Here is a 6,916-nt window from a genome sequence, read left to right as displayed (position 1 = left end):
GCTTAGAAATCTACTCAGCTAAATATTCATTCATCACTTATAAATTCTACTTTCCACCAAACACTAGAACACAATTTGTCCAAGTTATTTGCTAATTTATAACAAGAATAACCTTTCCTCCCGTTTCCAATAACATGTTCCTCATTTCTGTTTGAGACCACACCAGAAGAACCTTAAACATTCGTATTTTACCATATGATGTTCATGATGATATATATATTCCATAAGATGACAGAAGCTTTCTCTCTTTACAGCTCTTCTCTTTTCCTTCTGAGCCTTCACCAAAATCATTTTAATGTCCGTATTTCTACCAATAGTCACTTCAAAGGAATCAAGGCTTCTACTAACATGCTTCTCATTTTATTTTAATTACCATTTCAAAATCCTAACTTTAATTATTGTCACATTCAGGTTTTGAAGGTTAGGACTTCAACATTTGGACTCTTTTTTTGGAGACAGAGTTTCAGTATGTTGCTCAGGCTAGTGTGTAGTGGCTATTCACAGGCATGATTATAACTCACTACGGCCTTGAACCTCTGACCTTTATCCTCCTGCTTCAGCCTTTTGAGCAGCTGGGACTATAGGCATGCACCACTGAGCCAAACTTCAACATATGAATGTTTTTTGGAGACACAATTCAACCAACAGGAACATTACTTTTTTGCAAATATCAATATGAAATCTTTGTGTGAGACATATTTTATGCTTACAGTCCATTGCAGTTATGATTTTTATTGATGTTCAGATTGTCCCATATTTGGCCTGTGAGATTTTCATCAAATTGACTTCTGAGTCTCTTTGACATGACCCAATGGTCTTTGATACTTTTTTTTTTTTTTTTTTGAGACGGAGTCTTACTCTGTCACCCAGGCTGGAGTGCAGTGGTCTAATCTTGGCTCACTACAACCTCCGCCTCCTGAGTTCAAGCGATTCTCCTGCCCCAGCCTCCCAAGTAGCTAGGATTACAGGTACCTGCCACCATGCCCAGCTAATTTTGTACTTTTAGTAGAGACAGAGTTTCTCCATGTTGGCCAGGCTGGTCTCTAACTCCTGACCTCAAGTAATCTGCCTGCCTTGGCCTCCGAAAGTGCTGGGATTACAGGCATAAGCCACCGCACCCCGCCTGATACTTTCCTTGTATTATTATTTTTTTCTAATTTTGTGGGAGGAGATTTGCTTTCCTTTTCTCTGAAAGGGGAGGAAATTGAAACTGAGTGGCCCATGATGGAAAGAGGGGAAGTCCAGGGGTGCAGGAGGCCCCTGGGTGAAGGCAGAGGCTAACATGGGGTTCAGAGCTACGGGTGGCCATCAGCCTGACCATCTTTGTGCTGTCTGTCATCACTATCATCATCTGCTTCACCTGCTCCTGCTGCTGCCTATACAAGATGTGACACCGACCGCATCCGGTTGTCACCACCATTACGTTCACCACTGTGGTGCACGCCCCTTACACTCAGCCTCCAAGTGTGCCACCCAGCTACCCTGGATTGAGCTACCAGGGCTACAACCCCATGCTCCCCAGCCAGGGATGCCAGCAGCACCCTACCCAACACAGTACCCACCACCTTACTCGGCCCAGTCCATGGGCCCACCGGCCTACCATGAGACCCTAGCCGGAGGAGCAACCGTGCCATACCCCACAAGCCAGCCTCCTTACAACCCGGCCTACATAGATGCTCTGAAGGTGGCTCCCTGAGCATGCCCCGGCCTCTCCGGCTGCCACTAGGTTATATTGTGTGTGTGTGAGTGGTGTGAAGGCATGGTTCCTTATGCCCCGTGTGTGCTGTGTGTGTCCTGCCTGTATATGTGGCTTCCTCTGATGCTGATGAGGTGGGGAACGATCCTTGCCAGAGTGGGCTGGGACCAGACTTTCTTCTCTTCCTCACCTGAAATTATGCTTACTAAAATCTCAAGCCAAAGAATGGGGTGGGGAGCACCCTGCGAGGTGGCCCCTGAGAGGTGGGGGGCTCTCCAGGGCATATCTGGAGTTCTTTTCCAGCTTACCCTAGGGTGAGCAAGTGTGGCCTGTCACATCAGGATGGTGCAGCTTTCTGTGAGTATGATATCAATGTGTCCTGGTTTTGGCAATGTAGCCAGCTGCTGCCCAAGGGCAAGGTTTGTCCCCAGAGTTGGGGGTACCCTTTGCAGAGCCAGAGACATGATGCAGGTGAAGCTTGGGATCTGACCAAGTTGGGCTTTGATCCTTTGGGCAGATGTCCCATTGCTCCCTGGAGCCTGTGTCATGCCCATTGGGGGTCAGGCAACCTCCTGATGCCAGAACACCTCAGACAGAGCCTTATTTACCTGATAGCTGTCTACCTGGACTGTCCCTGTCCCTGCATCCTCCCTAGGACCACCTGGAGGGCCACACACAGAGCCTAGCTACCCACAGGGAGCTCTCTTGCCCTTGCTGGCCCTGCCCTTCCCACAGGTGAACAGGGTGGTCTGTCCACCAGCACACTCAGGTCTCTTTCCTGCAGTGTTTTCATTTTATTTTAACCAAACATTTTGCCTTGTTTTCTGTTTTAAAATGTGATAATTGATGTGAGACTGAAACCCCTGGGTTGTGGAGGGAAATTGCCAGGAGGAGAGGGACAACCTGGCAACTGTGAGTCCCTGCTTCCCCTGACACCAGCCTCATAGAATATGCAACTTCTGAACCCCAGTCCAGTGTGTTCTGGCAGCAGGGACACCTGGGCCAAGGGGCCATCTGGACCAAAGGTGGGGTGTGGGGCCCTGGATGGCAGACATGAATACCTTGGTGTTCCCTGTCTCTCAGTTATTGTTTCACCAAAGCTGTCTCAGCTTCGTATCTGTTGTGTTTCTGAGAGTCTACGGTCTGCACCCTTGTTTATAATAAATGCAATAGTTTGGGAAAAAAAATTGTGGGCACATAGTAGAGGTATGTATTTATTCGGTACATGAGATGTGATACAGGCATGCAATGTGAAATAAGCACATCATGGAGAATGAAATATCCATCCCCTCAAGCATTTATGCTTCAAGTTACAAACAATTCAACACACCCTTTAAGTTGTTTTAAAATGTACAATTAAGTTATTATTGACTATAGTCACCCTGTTGTGCTATCAAATAGTAGTTCTTATTCATTCTTTCTAATTATTACTTGTACCCATAAAACACCACCACCTCCCCCACATGCCCCCAATACCCTTCCCAGCCTTTGGTAACCGTTCTTCTACTCTTTATCTCCATGAGTTCAATTGTTTTGAGTTTTAGATCCCACAAGTAAATGAGAACATGAAACATTTGTTTTTCTGTGCCTGGCTTATTTCACTTAATGTAATGATCTACAGTTCCATCCATGTTGTTGCAAATGACTGGATCTCATTCTTTTTTACGGCTGAATAGTACTCCATTGTGTCTATGTACCACATGTTCTTTACCCATTCATCTGTTGATGAACAGTTACGTTGCTTCCAAATCTTAGCTCTTGTAAACACTGCTGCAACAAACATAGGCATGCAGATATCTCTTTGATATACTGATTTTCTTTCTTTTGGGTATATACCAAGCACTGGGATTTCTGGATCATATGGTAGTTAAATATTTTTTGTCTTCTGAGGAGCCTGAAAACTGTTCTCCATAGTGGTTGTACTAATTTACATTCCCACCAAACAGTGTACACATCCTAACCAGCATTTGTTATTATCTGACTTTTGGATATAAGCCATTTAAACTGGGGTGAGATGATCTCATTGTAGTTTTGATTTGCATTTCTCTAATGATCAATGATGTTGAGCACATTTTCATATGCCTCTTTGCAATATGTATGTCTTCTCTTGAGAAATGCCTATTCAAATATTTTGCCCATTTTTGACTGGAATTACTAGATTTTCTCCAGTAGAGTTCTTTCAGCTCCTTATAAATCCTGGTTATTAATCTCTTGTCAGATGGGTAGTTTGCAAATATTTTCTCCCATTCTTAGGGGTGTCTATTCACTTGGTTGATTGTATCTTTTGTTGTGCAGAAGCTTTTAAACTTGATGTAATCCCATTTGTCCATTTTTGCTTTGGTTGCTTGTACTTGTGGAGTATTTATAAAGACTGTATTTTCCCCAGTGCATGTTCTTGGCACCTTTGTCACAAATGAGTTCACTGTTGGTGTGTGGATTTGTTTCTGGGTTGTCTATACTGTTCCATTGGTCTGTGTATCTACTTTTATGCCAGTATGATGCTGTTTTGGTTACAACAGCTCTATAGTATGATTTAAAGTCAGGTGATGTGATTCCTCCAGTTTTGTTCTTTTTGCTTAGGATAGCTTTGGCTATTCTGGGTCTTTGTGGTTCTGTATAAATTTTAGGATCATATTTCTGTGAAGAATGTCATTGGTATTTTTATAGGGATTTCACTGAATATGTAGATTGCTTTGGGTAGTATGGACATTTTAGCAATATTGATTCTTCCAATCCATGAACATGGAATATTTTTTCATTTTTTGGTGATCTCATCAATTTCATTCATCAGTGTTTTATAGTTTTCATTATAGAGATATTTAACTTCTTTGGTTCATTCCTAGGTATTTAATTTTATTTAATACTATTGGCTATTGTAAATGAGATTACTTTTTAATATCTTTTTCAGATTGTTCACTTTTGGCATATAGAAACACTACTGATGCCTGAGAGATGGCCGTGATGGTGTTCTGGTATCAGCAGAATAGCAATGCCCAGGAGTCCACCACCACCCATAATCTCTTGTGGTTGCACAGAGCTGCAGACAGAAGGGAGCAATGGCAAAAAATAAGTGCTGGGCAGTTTTCATACGGTGCTGCAAGACATGCTGCGCTTTTCCCTGAGGGTGAAAAACAGCCTGATGATGGTGGTACAATCAATGACATCTCTGTACTGGGAGTGACCCGCTCGGGGGCCCAGGCTGATCATTTCACACAGACACCCCTGGATCCTGGAAGCCAGGTCCTGGTCTGGGTAGACTGGGAGTGGAGGTTTGACCACATGCAGCAGCATTAAGGGCAGTATCTCATCACAGCAGTTGCTGATTATCTGTCTGAGTTAAAAACAACATCATGGGAGTTAGGGAGATTTCAGAGTGTGATGGAACTGGAAAGCCCCTCTGTGAATGCAGAGAAAATAACTGCCACTGAAAAGAGTGTCAATAAAAATATCAGAGATCAGCTGCTCAAGAAAGTATGAGAACTGAGCCTGAATGATCCTGAGGTGGAGCAGGTGAGAGGCTGGGGTCTGCCAGATGATCATGCTGGGCCCATTGGAATTGTTACCATCAAGGGTGTTGATTTCAACACGTGCTGTTGGATCCCCATGAGCAATCTCCGTGACCTTCCAGTCACTAAGATTCTAGGCACCGAGAAGAGGAAAAGGAATAAAATCAACCTGATATTTCTGGCTGGGAACCAGATGCTGAAGTGGATGAAGAGAAGTCATGAAACTGAAAAAGCACTGAATCACTCTGCTTAAGTGTGGAGCAGAGGATCACACGGAAGCAGTGAAAAAGCTCCAGAATGTGGTCGGGCGCGGTGGCTCACGCCTGTAATCCCAGCACTTTGGGAGGCTGAGGCGGGCGGATCATGAGGTCAGGAGATCGAGACCATCCTGGCTAACACGGTGAAACCCTGTCTCTACTAAAAATACAAAAACTTAGCCAGGCGTGTGGCAGGCACCTGTAGTCCCAGCTACTTGGGAGGCTGAGGCAGGAGAATGGTGTGAACCCAGGAGGCGGAGCTGCAGTAAGCCAGGATCACACCACTGCACTCCAGCCTGGGCGACAGAGAGAGACTCTGTCTCAAAAATTAATTAATTAGTTAATTTAATTTAATTAAAAAAAGAAAAAGCTCCAGAACTACACCAAGCTCCTGCAGAACAACCTGAATCTGNATTAGTTAATAATTTAATTAAAAAAAGAAAAAGCTCCAGAACTACACCAAGCTCCTGCAGAACAACCTGAATCTGCTCAGAGACTCAGCTGTGCACATTGCCCATAGCCTCAGGACCGACCCAGACTGGGGGGATGTGGTCATATTACACAGGAAGGAGGGTGATTCATAGTTCATGAATATCGTTGCCAATGAGAATGGGTCAGAGGATTCCTTCCTGTTCTTAATCATGGGTGATGAGAAAGGTGCTAGGTTCTTTTTACTGGCAGGGCCACCTGAGACCATGGAAACCCTGGAGCCCAGGGTGGATGAAGTCCTAGAAGGCAAAGAAGTAGGGAAGAAAGGCTGCTTTCAGGGCAAAGTCACCAACATGAGCCAGCAGTCAGAGGTGATATCACTTCTGCAGAACTACATCAGCACACACAGTGCTAGGAAGTGAGAACGCCTCTTACCACAGAAGGAGTCTTTTGGATGATTAAATAGCTTGACTTGAAAAAAAGAAATGCTACTGATTTTTGTATGTTAATTTTCTATCCTGTAATTTTATTGAATTTGTTTATAAATTCTAATAGTTTTGGTGGAATCTTTAGGTTTTCCAACTATAAGATCATATCATCTGCAAACAAGGATAATTTGACTCCTTTCAAATGTGGAAGCCCTTTACATCTTTGTCTTGACTGATTGATCTACCTAGGACTTCCAGTACTATGTTGAATAACAGAGGCAACAGTGGGCATCCTGGTTGCATTCCAGATCTTAGAGGAAAAGCATTCAGTTTTTCCCCATTCAGTATGATACAAGCTGTGGGTCTGCTGTATACGGCTTTTATGATGTTGAGATATGTTCCTTCTATCCCTAGTTTTTTGAGAGTTTTATCATGAAGGGATGTTGAATTTTATCAAATGCTTTTCAGCATCCATTGAAATGATCATAAGGTTTTTATCCTTCATTCTATTGATATTGATGTATCACATTGATTTGTGTATGTTGAACCACCTTGGGTCTCAGGAATAAATCTTACTTGGTCATGATGAGTGACCTTTCT

General features: G+C 43.5%; 2 pseudogenes; both read left to right on the top strand.

The window, feature by feature from the left end:
* The first annotated feature begins 1,282 nt into the window (after positions 1–1,282).
* Positions 1,283–1,891, top strand: LOC108525385 (uncharacterized; annotated as a pseudogene).
* A 2,766-nt stretch (positions 1,892–4,657) lies between these two features.
* On the top strand, positions 4,658–6,310 carry LOC108525386 (alanyl-tRNA editing protein Aarsd1-like; annotated as a pseudogene).
* The last annotated feature ends 606 nt before the right edge of the window (positions 6,311–6,916 follow it).

This window comes from Rhinopithecus bieti, unplaced genomic scaffold (genome assembly GCF_001698545.2).
Source record: "Rhinopithecus bieti isolate Rb0 unplaced genomic scaffold, ASM169854v2 scaffold_45509, whole genome shotgun sequence".
In the NCBI taxonomy this organism is placed as follows: domain Eukaryota; kingdom Metazoa; phylum Chordata; class Mammalia; order Primates; family Cercopithecidae; genus Rhinopithecus; species Rhinopithecus bieti.
Note: the sequence above shows the minus strand (reverse complement) of the source record. Positions and strands in the feature narration are given on the sequence as shown.